Source organism: Cydia strobilella, chromosome 6 (assembly GCF_947568885.1).
Source record: "Cydia strobilella chromosome 6, ilCydStro3.1, whole genome shotgun sequence".
Lineage (NCBI taxonomy): Eukaryota > Metazoa > Arthropoda > Insecta > Lepidoptera > Tortricidae > Cydia > Cydia strobilella.
In genome coordinates this window covers 14921843-14943576 of record NC_086046.1, presented here as the reverse complement: position 1 = coordinate 14943576, position 21734 = coordinate 14921843, and the positions used below count along the sequence as shown (strand labels likewise).

The following is a 21734-nucleotide window of genomic DNA, read 5'->3' as shown; positions in this document are numbered from 1 at the left end:
ATAGGTTGTCGTGTACACATGTTAGAGTTTTATTTAAAGCTCCTCCTTGTGATATACATTGATTACTACATACATACACACATACATACACACATACATTATAATATTGACAATTATTATTTAACCATTTAGTTAATTACTATTAATCAGAACTGTTTGTAATAAGTCAATCACTATTATTAATTATTTATTATTGACGTGTAAATTGTGCTTATAAATAAAATATTATGATTATGATTACTATGTAATATTAAGAATCTTCAAAATAAGATTTAACACAAAAAAAAAATCTAACAATTCCCTCCGAATAAACATAAAATTTATGCTTCCGATATTGTATTCAGCAGTGATACCGGCCAGCTCAATCAGTCCGTATAAGCTATAACGATAGCTGTAGAAAAAATATTGTCTTTCGTGGAGACAGATGTTAACAATTTATGCCCTTACGTACTTACGGCGCGATTCGGGAAATGAATTAGAGATTCACTAGATATAAAATAGTAAAGATATGTGACGTCCCACGGGTAAAGGTACCTTATGGCGGTTGGAGCTTACGCTATTAAAAACGCCGCTCCAATTAATATTGGATGGCGCTTACGTCGCATAGCGCCGCAATAATTTGCGACGCTATGCGACCTAAGCGCCTGCCGCCATAAGGTACCTTTTGCCGTGAGATGTCACATATCTTTACTATTTCATATCTAGTGAATCTCTAATTCATTTCTCGAATCGCGCCGTTTTTAAATTACTTTAGTACATACATTTTAAGTGCAATGATATGGACTAATTTGTTAACTAATACATCAAGTTCATAATATACATTGTTTTAATAATATTACTGGCTAATTTATATTTCACAAAACTGGGCGTTCTAAAACAAGAGTAAAAAAAAAACGCATTCCGCTCCGCTCACCGCTTCCTCTTTCAAAGTCACCTGCCCGCCCGCCCTCGGCGCCGCATCACCCCGTAATGATACGTCTCGAGAGATGCAGCTCGAGGCAGCCTTGCGAATTTTAATTACGTCACGCACGCATTTATGAACTGTGCTTCATTCTTTTTTACCAGGCTTTAATATGACATCGTGAAGTCGAGCGTGAAAAATGAATGAGGATTGTTGTAAATTACGAGGGCCGGTCCGAAAGTTGTAAGCTACTCCGGCTCTACTCACGCTCTTCAACTACTATTTCAAATAAAACTACCCATACAAAATTAAGCACCTAAGGCTTAACACGAACGATACGTCAGTCATTTTAACCCTCAAACTTTTCTTTAGCTAATAAATGAGTCAGTTCAACGGAAATGTGAATCGATATAGCCCATTATTACTTCACCAACTACACATATACGCTATATTAGTTTAGGTACCGTAAATACATCAGTACACACAATTTTAGCTCTATAAATGGGGTTGTACATAATTTAAATGTGAATTAATGTTTTTAAGTGACGTACGTACGTACCTACTTACGTACCCGTTTCATAAACAAGTTTGCGATTTATAGAAAATTTCTAACTTAATAATTCTAGTAACCGTTTATTATCATAATACTTGTGAGGCAAATCATATTATTTGGTCACTGGCTCAAAGTTGTTGGTTTTCCTCGTCCATTTTATTTGATTTCCTTGAGCATGCCTAAGGAAGAATTTTATTCGCGAAATATCAATGTGTACACAGTCAGTTAGCCACCTGACTTCGTGTATGGCTTCGTGTATTGATGTAGGCCCATAATATATATATTAGGTACTTACATTACAGTTTTACTTATCACACACATTTTTTCTTTAGACACGCTACGGAAAGTCCTTGGGTCCCATACCCCCGAGAGTCGGTCAGGCCCTTCCCTCCGGCTTGCCTTCATTGGCTGGCTGGAGTGAACACTGAGCAGGGTCCGCAGGACTCTCACCTCTGGCTTGCCTTTACCGGCCGTCCAGAGTGGGGTGTCAGAGCTATATGCTCGCAGGGTGGAAGTGAAATATGCATAAGACGCGAGTTGGCACAGTGGCTGTTAGTGTTTACAGCCACTGGGTAGAAAGCGGTGCACACCTCTACACACCCTGAGCCATTCACGCGATGTTGTCCCCTTGACGCTCCGTGCGAGCGGCCGTTTTCGGGGACGGTATATTGTGACTTGGCGAGTCACCACCTGTCCATTTTTTTCGTGTGTTTAAACATAGATTGGGGCAGGTGCCATAGTATTTTCATAGATCCGGTAACCAGTACACTAACATCTCAACACAATGCCTAGTTTCTTTTGTTTCTTATCATTGCAATAGTCCTACACTAACCGGGGCTTGTCCTTGGGTGCACTACTATAGTGCATACAGGGATAATCGTCGGTTGGTGTCACATCACCTTTTAGAGTGAATTGTTTTAGAGTGTTGGCTTCGGCCCCACGCACGCCTTCCAAGTGTCCGGGGCCCCATGGTCCCGAGATTATGTAAAGGAAGAACATTATAATAATAATATATTATATTCTTTATTGTGCACCAGATAATGAAAAAATAATACAGAAAAAGAACACACATTACATTAGGTAACAACAGGCGGTCTTATCGCTCAGAAGCGATCTCTTCCAAACAACAGTTGGGGTATATTGAGTGTTTACAAGGTTATCAAGTTTTATAATGAACTTGACGGGCCCGCGGCTCCGCTCGCGTAAGTGAAATAAAGGGGTTGTCTTATGTTTACTTAAATACCGACCTTACTACGTATAATCTATCCCTTCAGCATTCAACCCTGCCAGGGTTCATAGCTGTGATAGGGACTTATTTGTAACCGTTATTTAGATAGCTTTTACTTAGCAAATTTCTCAATAAATGATGTGATTTGATAAAAGGCAAGATTGTATTTTTAGGGTTCCGTACCCAAAGGGTAAAAACGAGACCCTATTACTAAGACTCCGCTGTCCGGCTGTCCGTCTGTCTGTCACCAGGCTGTATCTCATGAACCGGGATATCTAGACAGTTGAAATTTTCACAAATGATGTATTTTTGTTCCCGCTATAACAACAAATACTAAAAAGTACGGAACCCTCGGTGGGCGAGTCCGACTCGCACATGGCCGGTTTTTTCATCCACGTATTTATAAAAAACTTTTTTTAACATAAAATTATTATTTAATTTTATAAGCCCAGTTGCAAAAAAACGTTCATTAGATTAATGTGGACGACCACCGCCCAAAAAAACACGTTTGTTGTATGTGAGCCCCACTTAAATATTTATTTTATTCTGTTTTTAGTATTTGTTGTTATAACGGCAATAGAAATCCATCATCTGTGAAATTTTCAACTGTCTAGCTATCACGGTTCATGAGATACAGCCTGGTGACAGACGGACAGACAGACGCACAGACGGGCAGCGGAGTCTTAGTAATATTATAGGGTCCCGTTTTTACCCTTTGGGTAAGTAACCTTAACAGAAATAGTAACTGTTGAAGCATACCTAGTCATATTCGGTACTTTTTAACTTAATAAAATATTTACATACACCGACACCACCACCACCATCCCTTATTACGGGCACCATCCCTTCGCAGCATTCCTTGAACTGATAGGCTACATAACTTGCTACCAGCTTTGTATTTTTGGCCATGGAATCTAACTTATGGCGCTTCTCGCCATCCACCCGCCGCCGCATGCATGACACAGTTTTTGCCAAAGCCTTAAAAGCCACTGAATAATAAAACTCAGAAATTTAAAACAATAAAATACAAATGAGTAATAAATGTAGGATGCGTGGATTGGAATGTAAGGACTGAAAGAGTGAGTGAGAGAACGAACTGCAGAATGAACGATGAGTAAATGAGAGAGTGTGATGCTGAGTGTTAGTGCGTGCGAAAGAGATGTCAAAACGCTATCGGCAGATTTTAAAAATGGTAACTGGATACGAGAGACTGGATTTCGGACGTTACGATGTGACACTGCAATTTCATGTTTTTTCCAAAAATATGAGTTTTTATAATTATTTTGAGTTGTTTGAGTTCGCCCGACCCACATAAATATGATGTTAAGACTTACACTTTCATACATCACCACTATGACATAAGTCATATGGCATAAGCCACTCGTATGGGCATAGACTAAGGTTGACAGCACTTTTTATTTTACTTCGAGTGAAAAACGCCGAAATAACTGTATACCAACATGACAAACTTATTGAACTTACGTCAAATAATTTGGTCTGTAGCACCACCGAAACGAAACCAGCCGAGTTGCCGAAAATGGCCGATCGTCGTAAAATGGAGATTGTTATGAAAATTTCTTTTGCTTATTGTAAATTAAATACACAGCGAAAGCGATAGTTTTTATGCTCTAGTTCTATTCTCATATTTAGATAATAGATTTGAACAGTTTTTTTTTCTTATCATACGTGCGTCGTATTCGAGAAACGTGTCAAAAACTTTCCTAGAAATTTGTAAGGCGCCATCTCGCTTCTTCCCTCGTTTTTTATCCCGTTCTAGTTTTTAAATTTTGTATATATAGGTAGTAATTTATATCCTTCTAAACCATACCTAATTATTGCGAATATAGGATTAAATAAAACAGTCCTGTTTTGCGTCTCTAGTAAGTAAATAATCGGGTGTAGAAATTGTACAATATCCCTAATATCCATAAATATATTTTTGGAGATAAATAAAAATGTTCAAAGGGTATGCAGGTGTGTTGAATCCAACTGAAGCCCTCGCCCTGGGGGAGTCAGAAAGAAATATCGTAAAAACTCGTGAATATTGCAAACAATTCGTGAAGTTGTAAGTACCTGAACATTTTTCTCTTTCAAGTATTCGCGTGCTGGAGGTTTGGGGCTACGTTTTGTATCTAAATGCGAGATAAGGGCGTACTTGAGAGCGTGATGCACTAACGAAGGAAAAAATGAAGCTCTCCAAGCCTCTCCACTTGAAAGAGGGCACCGTCTCTCAATAGCTCCAAATAAAGATATTAGAAAAAATATATGTTTATTTTACGAATGTTTTTAAACAAAATGTGGAGTGAAATCTATGTTAAAGTGTTTTTGACTACAATTAATACCAAGTTTAAGTATGAAAACAGCATATATAAAAAAAAAATAGTATTTAGAGTGTCATTTTCATCCTTTATAGTTATACTAGCACTTCTCACGAAATAGAACAAGAGTTGAACTTTGAGCAGTAAACATAATAATTATGTTTTTTTATAATTTGAGTTGAAATTTTATATTTTCTAATCGAATAATTTTTATTTTAACTAGTACATATTTATGAACATCGGTCAATAACACGAGCGCATATACGTATTTTGCAAACATAAAAGAAATTCTTTCATTTTTAGAGCATCAAAAGGCACAAAAACAACGTCGAAACATGTTTACGCTAGTCAAAAATTTCTCGCCCGACGTTCAGTTGAAATTTGATAAAACGCACAGTAGGTACAGACTACAGATATAGTTAAATAGCGTGTTATTTTAATTAGTGTTTTAATAAAATCAATATAATATAGTAAACAACTATGTTAATAATATGTGATGACATATTAAGTTAATTTTATGTCGCGAACTGTGTCATGCAATAAATTAGCCAGGTTTACTATATGATAGATAACTATGATATGGACATGACATAGGTAATTTAATTTGTTAATTAAGTACTTACTCGATTTTCATTTTAAAATTCCTGTTTATACCAAAGCTCAAACTAACATCATTAATATCAAGTATAGACGTTACTTACACCCACGCACGTCCCACATACTCTTTCGTGCTCGCATCAAAATATAAAAATAATCAAATTTAAAATATGTAACAGTACCTAGAAAAATAAATACACTGGAGAGCAATGTTAACTGGCCGCTTTGTATTAATACTTCCACATTATAGGTGACCTATTTTTACTGCAATTAAGTAAACAAAACGACGCACATTCTTCTTTATTGTGTTCTTAGATTTTAAGTCACACAAGAGGTTATATACAGAGAGCGAATTTACATATTTAATAATTTTAAAGTAACAAAGTAACATATTTGTTACTGCATACATGTTTCAGAAACATACGTGTGTCCTCAACAGGATTTCAGCTTTATTAATAGTTACTACGGATATCCACGAAGGCAGATATCACTAACCTATTTTGTAAAGGATAAATATACAGTGTCGTAAACTTTAATGCAGTGCATAACATCGCAGTTCTGTAAAAGAATTTCCACAGACGTCGCTGGTGTCACCGGCGTCATAAAGGAGGAATATGTTTACAAGCCGGTAGCTCGTCAGCAAATCCACCGTTGCGAAGGCGTCTTACAAATTGTCGCACCCGCGGCTACGCTGGGTTATGAAAACTTGCCACAGGTAAAGATAGCTCAGGCAAACAATTTGTGCGCCGTTTACAATATACTTGCTTAAGTGTTTACCATAGCACAAAGTTCTCTGTCGAGGGCGATGTCTGTACTGCTAATGTAAACAATAGATCATTTAAAGACGGTGAATATTTTCATAGAAACCAAATTAGAGTATTCCCGATAGAGTGCGTCGAATACATATGATATACGTACGAAAATTGGTAAAGGTTTCATAATGTTTCATAAGGTTTCTAAATTAGAATCTTGAATATTCGACACAGACACTAAATCAAGTGGCTAAATTCCTACAACCATTTTCAACAACACGCAAACCTAGATAATGTGGAAAATTTATACATTCGCGGTCCCAGCACGGTTATTATTTATCTTAATTGTAATGTAATAGCTTTTTACAAATAAAGCGGAACGTCGTACACGCATACGTCCATTTTAATCGGCCCCCGAGGAGCCTTAAATGACGACTCAATTAAAGCAATCCACCGTAAAGCGTTTACTGTAATAGCCCGTTTAATACAAATGGCATCTTCGGTAAATATTATAAACAGTTATTGGCGAGTTCTTGTATTTATGTAAATAATTATTTTCTCCTTAATTGCTTAGTTGAGATAGCGGCTCGCATTTCACCATTAATGAACACAAATGTAATGGATATTTCTACAAGGTACCATAGTGGAGAAAAGATGTTGTGTCCGACCAAACGAAGCCAATTTTGATCTATTATGGACAAAAAGCGTAATCGTAGGCTTAAATTTAATTTATCGGGAGAATGGTAATGGCTATGAAGGAAAACGTAAGGATAAATGTCGATTTATGCGTGCTTTATAATTATGGCAATTATTTTAACAATCCAAGGACTGGCTGAAATTGCTTTTTCCGGAACAAAATGTGTACCTATTTAATAGTTGGCGGTAATATTTGTTCATTTGAAAATATGGTAGCTTAGTCGCGTTTTTTCTACAGGCCTGTTAACGTCTAATTATTAATATCTTATCCTTATCAATCTTATCATTTAATAAGGCAGAGAGTGGAGTTTATGGCGGACTGAAGAAGGGCTATAATTGCAGGTTGAGGCGGTGATACCTGATACGTCGGCGTCAGTGATTTGTTGAAACTTTAATTACAGTGGTTTTAAGTAAATAATTAATGGGGTCGCGCGTTTTATCGTTGATCAGGAGAAGTTGCGTGTTGAGGCAGCGGTGCGTTATGCAGTCATATACCTATTCAATGGATTCAAGCTGAACAGAGATCGCTCTGAACTTTGGTTAATAAATGCTTAGCTTCAAATGTCACTGTTATTCTTTGATTACTAGTATTTTAATAACAGACTGAAATCAATTATTTAGTCCTAGGTAAATATAGTAAATGACATAACCTAATAGTTAGTTTGCTGATTAGACGCAATTTGGGGCATTTTCTATGAAAAGGGACCTTATTGTCGATGGCGCTTACGCCGCACAGCGTCGCGCGGCATTGTATTTATATCGGAGCATCGTTTATAATAGCGTAAGCGCTATCGACAATAAGGTCCCTTTTTATAGAAAATAAACGTACTTTTATTAAAATATTCCTTACGTTGTTGCTTTGTCAGCTTATGTATATGTATTGTTAATTTTGTTACAGTGATGCGCTTATTATGATAGCCAAAATGAATTATCATTTACATCATTACATACATTCATATTCAATCACAACAAATTAAATAAAGCTTGAATCAGAATCTAGATTAATAAGTTAATACATCTTATTGGATAAGGGCATGCCTCTGAGCGACTTGTAAAACAGAACCAGACTTATTTTTGTGCTTTGTAATATAAAATAATTTAACTTCATGCGCTATAATACTATTTTGTTAGATTTAAAACGTAACCTTATAAGTAAGCGGGCGATCGAGGGTTCGCGTTATGACTGTGTAGCACGCTGTAGATAATTACCGTAAGCCGAGTGGCGGAAACAGATCAAATATACAGTTCGGAAAAAATGAATGGGCCCTGGAGGCAAAGTTCCTTAAAATCTTAAGTTAGCTCATTTTTCTTAAAGGAAACATTCTTTTCTTTTTAAAAGAAACCTTACTGCATTTAAGGTACTTTCCCTCCAGGGCTGATTAATTTTTTCCACACTGTATACACGCACACCTCGATCCTGTCTAAAAACAGAAACAGAATACCTATTCAGGGAATCGGACTCAACTTAGACCGGGCAGATTTCTGCAGTTATTGTAAATACGAGTACATAAGGGCATAAATAAATTAAAAATGAGATTTAAAATTTCAAGCATCTAAAATATTTCTAATACTTACCGAGATAAATATATCTTAGCTGCGATAAATATGGACCAGCTTGATCAAATGCGCAATAGCCAATGTCTATTGTCTGCCCCATTTTATTTCAAATTAAACCCTTCCTACGTTTACATTACTTTAACCTAATAAAAATGTATCTACCGACCCTTGCTTTATTAAATATGTAGACTTAGGTACTAAGTATGTCCTGGCCTAGTTATATCAAACGGCAGTACATGCTAACTCTCAGCTTAGTTTTATCAAACGTGCGTCCAAAACAGCTGCACTTCCTAGTTAAACTTTGTAAATGCTAAGGCAAAGTCCTTTTATCTTTGAATTTATTCAGCCTTTAAAACTTTTCTAAGACTCGAAAGCGATTAAGGAACTGGCAGTCGCGCGCAAGATCCTGATTATTCTAAAGTGTGAGTCGTAGAATTTTTTTTAAACTAACGGTGCGCCGCGTTGGGTAAATAGTTCTGTTGTAATCTAGCACTGCTGTTTAATCGAATTTAAACTATCGTGAGACATATTAACTTAACTAACTAAGCGGTTACACTCACGTGACGTGAAATGGAGACCTAGGCTCTCCGAAACATGTCGCGCGAGTGACTAAAAACACATGCTGCTGTTTAAGCTCAAGTATGCAATATTTAAAGTTTAAAGAGTTCTAGTAAGACAAATGTTACAAATTGAAGGTGAAATAAGTTTTAGGCAAAAAAAATATTTTTGGTACACGCTTTTTTCGCTGACTTTACTTTTCTTTCCACAGGCAACTAATACTTATCGAGACAATTCTAAAAAACCCAAACACAATTAGGTTGCGTTGCTTTATCACAGAGTTCCTATTACCAATTTCTAAGAGTAGTAGGTTTGTTATAACCTTGAAACCTGATCGTATTCAAAGTCCATTACGTGACCTTTCTCACAAGTGCAAACACGACTATGATACGATATTCCATCATGGAATGCCAGTGCCTGTCTTCCGGCTTCATCATCAGACCTTGAAACCTAATCGTGGTCAAAGTTCATTACAAGACTTTTCTAACAAATCCAAACACAGCTATGATACGATATTCCATCATGAAGTTCCAGTTCATATCTTCCGGCTCTATCATCAGATTAGTTCGACAGTACCATAATATTATTGTATTTTCATCAGAACTACATACAGCTGCCAATTTTCATGACGCTACGATCCTTGGAAGATGGTTAAATTAGTTACCTTAGATTCCATTACATAGCTGCAGGTCGATGAAGTTCCAGTTCATATCTTCCGGCTCCATCATCAGATCAGTTCAACAGTACCATATTATTGTATTGTCATCAGAACTACATACAGCTGCCAATTTTCATGACGCTACGATCCTTGGAAGATGGTTAAATTAGTTACCTTAGATTCCGTTACATAGTTAGGTACAGGTCGATGAAGTTCCAGTTCATATCTTCCAGCTCCATCATCAGATCAGTTCGACAGTACCATATTATTGTATTGTCATCAGAACTACATACAGCTGCCAATTTTCATGACGCTACGATCCTTGGAAGATGGGTGGTTAAATTAGTTACCTTAGATTCCATTAGGTATATAGTCAGTTACATACAGGTCGACCTAATAAAAGCGTGTTAAAAAGTTGATAAAGTACCCAGGTACTTATAAACCCGATACGAAAAGTTGAAGTCAAAGTTGTAGTAAGTCAAAGGAATACAGCTAAGATTCCAGGTGCTTCTTTTTGTTGACGCGTCAAGATTTAAATCAATAACGGCCATAAATGCGACGTGCCGCAGAAATCTTTTGAGAGATCGTTCCCTTAACTACACAACGCAATGGGATCTAAGCTGTCACACCGCGCGCCACCTTTAAGTACACAACTTTGGAACTCCTAATGGTTGTAACATTGTGGGAGTTCAAAAAAGCAATTTCGTGCTTGCCGGTCTAAGGTTTATGTTAATGCTGTTGTGTCCCGTCTATAGCTTTGTTTAAAATTGTGCAATATTTGTTTGGAAACTGCGCCCGTGGTTTTCAGGTGCCTTACACAATGGCCGTGGAAGTTAGTTCTAGAATCTTTGTTTGGATAACGGATACAGCTTGAAATAGTGGCCGGTGTATTTTAAAAAGTGGTAAGTTGGTAACAGATTTTCACGTGTGTATTTTTATTTACGTGTAGGTAACTGTATATTGTAGTGGTGCAGTTTAAGTTTTGCGGCACGTCGAACGTGGTACACGCGCGAGGTGGAAGCTGGAATGATGTTGTACAAGTGAGCAAGTGTAACAATAATGTAATACAGATATAGCCTGCGGGAACGTTGGGCGGACGACGGCGGATTCCGGCCCCGCTCGGCTTATCATCGCTGATAACGCGTGCCACATACCTATCTTTCTACCTATACACGACGGTATTTATCTTGTGGATTTTCTAACATAATTGAGAAAAAATAAATTGAACGGTAGGTCCCACTTGAAATATTTAATTGCATATTTAAAATCATTTTGTTTATTGACCGTACCAAGTTGATAATAAATTATGATTATAAGTTTGGTAACATTAGACAATATAATATTGCGTGTTGATCAAATACTTAAGTGAACGTAATAATTAGTGATGTTTACATAATTGCAGCTCTGTGGTCGAAGAAATTATGAGATTTTGTGTATACAAGAACAAAAGTACTTTTAATTAACAGCTAGTAAACTTAAAAATCTACACTACTTCATAGGAACACATTGGCCAAGGCTTTATCAAAACTAACGTTACTTGAGATAAAACAAAGCCTGAATGTATCGGCAAGCTACTTGAATGTAGCATCATTAACCGTACCTAATACTCGTCCGTGCATTGTTATCTTCGTAATAACAGCCCTTATAAGACCACTCAGCGTGAACCCCTACATTCGCCATAGCTTATCGTTTCATCTTATTACGAACTGATCCCCTTTTTATATACCACAAACCAGGAATACCCGCTTATTTCCGAAATTAGTTCCCAACTACAGTGTTATCGAAACTTGTACACGGCTCGATTGGTCCAATTTGTGTAATATTACATAAGTTCTTGATTAAATTTAATAAAACCAAGACGGTTAGCTAATTGCGCGCGCGAAGTTTGGTTAACGATGGTTCGATTCCGGCGCGAATGCGGTATTTCCGATTCTTGGTTTGACGACATTCAGTGAGGATCAGTCACGTGGCAGAATCTTATATAGAAGACATTCACGCTAATGCTTTTGCTTTATAATCATTAAACTCTTCATATTTTTCAATGAACCTAAGTATTAATAGATTTGTTTTTGGTTGTATGATTTCATTTGACGTGCTCATTACACGTTTAAATTTGGAAGACGTGTAGCTTTCATAAAATCGCGGGTACGTTCGTTAAGATATAGCTAATGATGTATTACAGTGATGGGTCACGTAATAACACTTCATCGCCATCGCTAGTGATATTGCGTTTTTCACATTATTAGGATTATAGTCGCTAAGCCATGCATTATCATTACGAGTACATGTCAAGTTTAGCTGAGCAATCCCTTAGCTTGAACTATATTGGGGCGACGCTAACCTGGTCAAATTCAACGCAACCAAAATGCAGGCGTGTCTGTTCTCTGCGAAACGGAGTCCTTTCGGCCTGACTCCTACTTTCCGGGATGTATCCGTACCGATATCCAACCATCTTCAGCTACTTGGCACGAGTATCTCGTCTAACCTGAGCTTTGGGGCGTATATTGAATCTCTGGCCAAATCTGCAGCTAGACGATTGGGCGTCCTCTCTAAGGTCAAGCGGTACTTCACACCGGGGCAGCTTCTTCAGCTTTACGTAGCTCAAGTCCGGTCGTGTATGGAGTACTGCAGCCACCTTTGGGATGGGTCCGCCAAATATCAGTTAGCCGCCTTAGATTCCATAGACAAACGCGCTAGGAAGCTTATTGGAGATGCGGGATTAGTAGGGGCTAGACTGCAGAGCCTTGAACACCGTAGAAAGGTAGCTTGTTTATCGGTGTTCTACAGGATACATTTCGGGGAGTGTGCGATGGGATTACATAATTTAATCCCCCCATCTCCATTCTGTCACCGTGGGACTAGACGCGGACTTGCGTTTCACCCTTACGTCGTTACTCTGCCACTGATTCGTACTAAGCGCTATGCATCCAGCTTTATCATACGAACGGCTAAGGAGTGGAATTCACTTCCTGCAAATATATTCCCAGTCCACTATAACTTGGATCTTTTTAAATCAAGAGTGAATAGACATCTTTTAGGTAAGCATGATCCATCCTAGACTGCATCGGCACTTACCATCAGGTGAGATTGCGGTCAAGTGCTTGCCTTTTTGTAATAAAAAAAAAAAAATATCAAACAGCAAACAATAATATATATCTACATAGGAAACACTGAAAGTTTTTAGAAAAGGCTACTTAGAGATTATATAATACTAATCATATATTAAGCTTAGAATAAACTAGCTTTTGCCCGCGACTTCGTCTGCGTAGACTTAGTAACCGCAGCTAGAGTAAGAATAGCGCCTGGAGAAAATCTCATAGCAATCTAAATTTGAGCATATTATGCACACAAATTAGTAGGCACTTCGTTAATTATCTCAATTCCACCCCGCTTTTTACTTTCTTAAGGGATGATTTTCGGGATAAAAACTATCCTATGTCCTTCTCAGGGACTCAACCTACCTCTATGCCAAATTTCATCTAAATTGGTTCAGCGGTTTAGGCGTGAAGAGGGAACACACAGACAGACAGACAGACAGACGGACAGACATACTTTCGCATTTATAATATTAGTATGGATGGATTTAAGCTTAATAATCTTAATTTTAGCTTAATTTCTAAACTTTATAACATCGTTCGCAGACGTTATATTATTCTCTATTATATTTTTGAGGTATATGATATACACCGTGTTTGAATTCCATATTAATGTCATTTCGAACATCGATCATCCGAGGTAGTACTTAAGTTTAGTAGCAAGTGTATGAACTCATACTAAACACTAATCAATATGTAAACAGGCCCTAAGGCAAGTATACACGCACGTAGCAGCCTTATCAGAAAAAAAAAAAAATGTCGTTTATCTCCGAAATGAAGTTAATTCGAATACCGGTATCTTTGAGAAAGTTACTTGATATAGTTCAGGTGTGATTTTGACAGGCAATTTGGAAATTGTGTGTCGAGCGTTAAATTAAAAGTGACGTTAAAATAAAGAGTGACGGGCTAATTACTTAGTTACTACAGTTTTCTCTATTCTAAAAAAATTAAGTTTGCCTCTTGTATGTAGCTATAATATGTAATTATATTTGTTAAATTGCGCCCTAGGTTTTGAGGCAATAGAGTCCAATAGACAACCGACACTATTCTTATAGTTTCAAAGTATAACCAACTGCCAGAAGTTATTATGTATTCATAGATTTGAAATCAAAGCATCTTGATTATTTCGTTAAAATAGAAATTTTCTTGCTTGGGGATAAGCCAAAGGCGTTATGATTATGTTGCGCCGCGTGCTTTCAGTTATATCATTTAACCATAATTGAGAGAGAAAATGATTTAAATAATGCTCCGAACACTTAAGAAGATTGCTAATAATAAAATTATTATTTTCAAATATGAATTTGAGCTAAAGTTGAAAATCCTCGTTTTATTTTTTTACAAATAGCTTATTCATTGATGCACATCAAACATTTCACAATATTCGAAATATGCAGATATGCATCAAACCTTGCGAAATACCGATCTCACCCTATTTTAATTAAAACAATGAAAAAAAAACTTGTAAAATCGACCAACTCGATTGTGACAATTCTATTCGCGCGAGTCACCTAAACCCAACAAAAGATCCGTTTTCCATTTTAATTCTATGTCACGTTTGCGATTGAATCATTTGGGAAATGTGGGACCGAAAATGAGAAAGCCCAGCGAGTGGATGAAATGGTACTTGCGTAAATGAGATTTATCAACGCGGTAGATTTGGCAGACGATTGCCCGTTTTAATTGCCGCACCATGTTCTCCGCAACCTGGAAAGTTCGCAAACTTGTTACACTGCAATAAGCTTGCTACGATTGCATCAATATCATGTTTTGTGTTTCATAAATACTGCCAGTTACTATAAAGTGTATTTAATATTCTCCGACTGAAGCAATTAAATCTCTTCATACTGGCGCCTGGGGATCAGAGCACTATCATGTTAATATCAGTTTAAAACACGTTGGCAACATTTCGCCTCGTACCTACACGTAAGTCTGAAACTAACACGGATAGCAACACCGTGCGGTTGTTGCTTATTAAACTTCGCTCTACCTTCTATTAGTAATAATCTACATGCGTTTATTCTACATCCACGCGCTCCGATACTATTAAACAGTTAATTAAATTGCTCGTTGTCTTACTCGTACAGGCTATACAAGTGTACAGGATGTGTATTGTTGATATTACCAGTTAAGGTGTCAGTTTATATTATTATGTTTGAATTTATTAAAGAAGTTCCAAATACCTACATTTAATATAAAAAAAAACTAAAATACATAAAAACCTAATCATTACTGTTTCGCATTTATTGATGTAATGCGTGATTGCCACCGACGTGGTATTAAAAAAATAATTAAAATAGCAGCTTCAAATACGACTGCTATAAATAGTTATCTTACAGGTGTTCATTAAAGCAGTTAAACAGTAAGTAGGTTCTAGAAGCTGAACAAATTCCACAAGCAAGTCAGCTCTGACTCCTGTCTAGACTACTACAACTTAGAGCACTGCAGAAACAAAGTGAAGCAAACTTTAACTAAGACAACTACTTTTGCATACAATATTCTTGGGGACTCACTGACTTTTGACTTTGCAAGTTTAGTAAACAAATAATACAGATCAAAGAATATCGTAGACTATTGTCAGATTGGAATCGTAGATGAAACACCTTTAGGCTTTAATCAAAAATTCGTGGCCAATAATCAAAGAACGAAGAAAAGAAAAAAAAAGAAAATGATGTCTTTTTAGTTAATACAAAGGCCTAGTGAAACCGGCAGACTGTGAACAAAAACAGTAATGGATTCGAACTTATGAAGCATAATTTTATCAATTAACGTTTGGGGAGCATAGAACGGGCCGTTGAAATACCTCTCACCTCGAAAGGCAAAAGCAGAACGGAAATAAAAACGGTATTAATTTAATCGAAACTCCTCTTCATTAGTTTCAGTCGTGCAGTTGAGTGGGCAAACAAATAAAAATGTTTGATCTCACCAGTTATGCAATTGGAACGATATACGAATCGTAACAAACGGCAGAGCGCTTCGATGGTTACGGTTTTGCGGCAGGGAGCTACTACGAGGACCAACCGTTGCTTTCATTATGCAACTAACTTTCTCCTGCGTCATTTGTTAAAAGGCAATAAACAACCGAAGGTACGCTAGGTATATTATTTCTTTTAGTCAGTTTATATCAGTGACATCGAGTAACTGACCAGGAATGGTTTGATGTGAAATTTTGTATTGTATGTTTGAATAACGTTTTACGCAACTTGATATTCCAAACGTTAGTTCACTGTTAACAAGAAATTACAAGAGTGAATTATTTTTTTATGGTAATCAATTTAATTAAGATAGTGTTTCGTTGCCTCGCATATTTTAATCTGTCATCATAACTTGATGTTAAACAAATAAAACTATTAATATCTAATTTCAATCATAAATAACTTCTGGTGAACTACTAGGAATAGAATTAATATTTGGTATGTGTAGGTATTCATCAGTAGATAACATGTTTGGATTTTATTATTTATTTTATAACGTCGAGTACGAGTACTTGCTCGTCGAGCTTAACGCAAAGAGAATATTTTACATACAAGAACCCAAATAGACCACAATAATAATTTAATACTTAGGTTGCCTAAAACAAAAAAAAACTTTCATAGTCGAAATGATAAGCTTATGAACAATATAATTATACTCGTACGGAGAAAACGGTAAGTAATTACCTTTTATGCCTTAAAAAACATTCGTTGGCCAATATTCATCCAGCACATTTATCGGGATCGCTCGCAGTGAATAGGCAGTTCTACCCCCGTACGTTCTATCCGTGTTCGATTTTATGCCACTGTTATTGTTTTCATACAAACACCTATTAAAGCTTTTGACCGACTACAAAAGCTGGCCTCCGCAAAAAAGGGGAAGCGTATTTAGGTATTTTCGTGAAATGTAAAACGGTTTTCTCGATTTGGACTAAGCGGTATATTCGACGGCTTTTAAAATATGTGTGAATTTTCAAGTATTATAAAGGGTAAATTTAATTGTGAAACGGTAGACAATGGGGTAGAAGCGTTAAGCGGTGTTTGTTTTAATTACCACTAAAAGGCTAAAGGCGTCTGAGATTTTATGCGCAACTTAATGGCTAGTGAACAAATCCTAGTTGTAGGAAAGTTTGTGCTTAAATCATGAAAGCATTGTAAATTCTGGATTAAAATCTCGTTGTAACGAGTTCCTAGTCAATCGAAACTTTAGTTTTATGAATAATTATTATTCTATTAAACATATTCCTAGCTCCTGATGACGCTCCTCGGTACGGAGTGAAACATGTCGAGCGTTTTCGACTTAAAATACGTGAGTGACCCGTTATTAATATGTTTAATATGTCTGTGTCTCACCGAAGTCTTGTTATTAAAATTATTATTCTCATTGAAAAATGTTGGGGTGAGCGGCTCCTCTATCGCTAACAATGTATTCTCTAATAAGCCGAGCGAGCTCCGAAGAAGCGCCGGCATCCGTCAAGCGAACACTCGACACCGTCGAGAGGCCTACTGCGTTCGTTAGCGGCAGCGTGACGAACTGCTGTCCCACTCTGTCCCACTTCTCGGCTCTTTTCATTAGGAAGTAATTCAGAGTGGGCACTCTTCCGCTTCATTCCTCCACGTTTGTGTCTCGCAAGAGCGCCTCGTGGCCTCGCTGATTCAGGTAAGGCTTTTGTGACGAGATTAAAGAGAACACATTTCCTTAGTGGTGCAGCCGTGTTCTCGGAGCTATATTTGGAATTAAGGTTGCCTCGTTGTTAGTGTAGTTGGGAAGTTGATAACTTGCGTCGTACGTCTCCGGTGTCATAGTCGCGAGACTCGCTCGACTTTCTTACTTGTTTTGGAGTCGTCTTAATTCAATAGTTTTACCACAAATAAATATACGATAGAAAAGCAGGTATTACCTTGAAATGCGTCTTGCTAAATAATGTGCAGTGCACCCGTTTGTATGCACGCAATACCAAATGTGTGCGAGTGCGACGAAATAACAATTTAATGCCCTAATTAAATGCTTAAGATTAGCAAATGAGAACATTTTATTTTTACACAAGCCATTTATGCCATTTACATTTTTTATGCCATTGTCTTTTTCATCTTTTTCTTTCATTTCATTTACTCCCATACTAAACATAACTTTTGCCAACGTAAAATAATGATTAAGAATGTTGTTCTTGAAAATCAAGTGCGTATTGTGCAAAACTAGTGCATCTATAACAAATACTTTTTGTGTTGTACACGTATATCAAGTATAATAGAAATATAGCTTAACTGTAAAAAAACGGCATTACAAGAAATTCTTTGGAGTGGGACACGGCAGTCTCGCACGTTTCGCACTGAAATTACTGAGCGAGCCGTCACTTCAGTGAAATGACTCGCTAAAGCGGCGTGTGAAGCAATTTGGTAATGCACTTTTATCCCGACTGTGGACATCTATGTAAGGCGGTTAGAAACCAGAAATACCTCTAAACGACACTGCCATTACGTGGTAAGTCAGATTTATACCGCATAATATGTCGAACGACATTAAAAAGTCCAAAGGATCAAATTAACGAATGGGAATACTTTGATTCCAGGGGTTACTTTGATAAAAACTTATCTTCGTGGTTAAACTTAAATGATTTGGCATTTCTTTATGATTGGTTGCATCGAAAGTTGTTGTCCGTGTGAGGGTTGTATTTAGTCGTGGGGTTAAACTACACTTATTAGTCTTATGAACTTTTAGTAGCACGTATAACTGTTAAAATTATTCATTGCACTATATCAGGCATATTTAGGCCTATAATATAAATACTTATTTGGGTATTTGCACCATGGGATATCTTTGAGCGCTATGAGGGTTTACTTTGATCACAAATTAATAATTAATATAATTAAAAGTAAAAAGTATTTTAATTTGAAATATCATTGAAAGTAAAAAAGTCATCTTATTTTTTATGTGATAGTCAGCAAACGAGCAGACGAGCCGCCTGATGGGAAGCAGACCCTTGAGAACTCTAAATACCCGCTTCTTGAAGAATCCCATATCCATTTATTTGAACGATACTATATCCTACTTTATTTTCTATTTAAACAATAAAGTGAGCTAAAAACATAATGACCTAAACTAAAAAACTTACAAATAAAAAATCTGACCTAGGTCTCGGTCGTGTGGTAGGGTGCCCAGAAGGCTGGCCGCATTTCCGCGCTGTATAGCTATGCTGATGCGCTGCGCGAAATAGTGACCAGCCCTCTGGTCACCGGAAGCTATACCGATACTATATTGTACTTGCGCTTCGTCTGTTAATTAAATAATGTCAGTGGCTTGGTAGGATATCATATTTTTATAATACGTCTAAACATTACACTTTTTCATAATAAAAATGATTTTGTTTCTAAAATATTCTTGTCTTCCTTCCCAAAGGCACAATTTTTTTTTGATGTTTTGGAGTTTTATTCTTTATCAGGTTACTATCAAATTCCATTATAAAAAGGGGGTTATCAAAGTAACCCAATATCAGTGTAAATATTATTACTACCTTTTTTTTAAGATACACTAATAATAAAATATTTCTTATTAATGAAATCGATAGGGGAACCAAAACTGATGACATTTTTTCTCTCTATTTTTAAATTCATATTTGGAGTGATAAACACTTCTAAATTGTGAAATTGAACAAAGTAACCCAATTAAATAAATATATATCATGGGACAATCTAACACAAATCGACCTAGCCCCACAGTAAGCTCATAAGGATTGTGTTGTGGGTACTAGACGACGATATATATACCTAATAGATAGATAACATGGATAAATCATCATGTTTTGAATTAATCAGATAATGACTGTTGTTACAAGAGGTGTCCATAAAAATAAGGAAACTTTTCTTTGAGTTGCTTTCATTTAGATAGTACAGATAACGAATGACCCAGTAAATACAAAGTTTCTGTGTTATAATAGGGCTGTATTAAAAGTAGCATAGTATTTTACGCAAGAGGCGTATCGTAGGGATCAATCGGCGGTTATCGAGGAAGAGATCTCAGCGCGTGTGTAGGGCATGTAGCGCACTATCGCACGGCGATCGCGCGCGGTATTAGCGCCATTCGTCTTTGTCGTACCGTTACCTAATTTGAATAATCGCCGGCGACTAAGGTGAGAATACCGAGTGAATTGCCTCACACCGTACGAACCCTCCCGGCAACCTGCAAGGAGCAATATGTCTTCCAGATTGGAACTTGTTTTTCTGCCGTCAACAAAACATAAATTCCTTATTTATCATCATCATCTTCATCATCCTGTCCTGGCCGGTTTGGGCATTGCGACTGGGTTTGTACTGGCTAGTGAGAGCGACGATCGTGAGCTCTCAGGTGGCTGACGTAGCCTATTTTTGCAGTGAATGTCCTTATTTATATGCCAGCTACCAACACTATAACTCCGAATTCAGCGGTAACAACAGGAAAATAACACGTAAAAAATTACAAAAGAAATAAAAACCGGCCAATTGCGAGACGGACTCGTGCACCGAGGGTTCCGTACTTTTTATTTATTTTTTATTTTTATATTCGAGTTGATTGAATGAAAGGTAAATTGCGGTTTACGATTTATGACGTATTAAAAAACACTACTTACTAGATCTCGTTCAAACTAATTTTCGGTGGAAGTTTGCATGGTAATGTACATCATATATTTTTTTAGTTTTATTATTCTCTTATTTTAGAAGTTACAGAGGGGCGGGGGGGGAGGCACATTTTACCACTTTGAAAGTGTCTGTCGCGCAAACTATTCAGTTTAGAAAAAAATGATATTAGAAACCTCAATATCATTTTTGAAGACCTATACCCCACACATACGGGTTTGATGAAAACAAATTTTTGAGTTTCAGTTCTAACCAGGGGAATCCCCAAAAGTTTATTGTTTTTTTTCTATTTTTGTGTGAAAATCTTTGCGGTTCACAGAATACATCTACTTACCAAGTTTCAACAGTATAGTTCTTATTCGGAGAAAAGTGGCTGTTAGATACGGACGGACAGACAGACAGACATGACGAATCCATAAGGGTTCCGTTTTTTGCCATTTGGCTACGGAACCCTAAAAAGACAAAAATTCGAAGTGAGAATCTTCTTATTACACCACAAATCAACTTTTAAAACAAATATTTAAAAAGAGAAAAGAATTTGCACACTACAAAATGCTCCTCATCCCTGGCTACTGCGAAACGCGAAATCCGATTTAATTTATTTTTATCGCGAGGCTTTATAATTTCATTTTCGCACTTTCCATTTCGAGAGCGCCGGCGCCGCGGACCGCTGCTCTATCCGAATGAGATCTCTACGAAATCAGGTACAAAAGAACGATAATGAACGCTCACAGCTCGCTACGTAATCTAAATTATTATACGAGTCGAAATTCTTACTTGGGAGCGAAAGAAATCAACTTTATCTCGGTACCGGGAGATGTTTAATAAAATTAAAACGTCGGAATAGGTCTCTGTAACAGTATTTCGATTCTAATTTTCTCTCATCTCTCCAAAAACGCGTTTTCTTTTCTGCTACATAGTCAGTTCATTTCGGATGAGCAAGAAACTGGTGTTTTTGTTAGATATCGCCAACGAAAGGAGGGTTTCCACCAGCCTACTTTTCGCACTTGTATCTTAACTTATGTTTAATTAATGCGCAACTTTGTAGGTACATAAACTTAAATGACGCTCAGTTTGGATTTAGGCCCGGTTTGTCAATGTTATGTATGTATATTGGTGGGTAGGGTTAAGTCTCCCCGCGCGCCCTCTGGCGCCGGCCTTATTGTAATGTCGCTGTCACTTGTCAGTCCGGTAATAAACCTATGTACTGAACGCACGGTCTTCTGCTTTTCCATCCCCGA

At 37.0% G+C, this 21734-nt stretch overlaps 1 protein-coding gene and 1 long non-coding RNA gene across 6 annotated transcripts in view; both read right to left on the bottom strand.

Annotated features, from left to right (window-relative positions):
• The window catches only part of LOC134742486 (RNA-binding protein Musashi homolog Rbp6), a 699530-nt gene that overhangs the window by 84050 nt on the left and 593746 nt on the right, over positions 1–21734 (bottom strand). The gene's annotated exons all lie outside the window — the stretch shown is intronic.
• Positions 9535–10176, bottom strand: LOC134742559 (uncharacterized). The gene is made up of 2 exons (XR_010127947.1): positions 9903–10176; positions 9535–9708 (listed from the first exon to the last, which is right to left on the bottom strand). It is a non-coding gene; the product is annotated as an uncharacterized LOC134742559 (long non-coding RNA).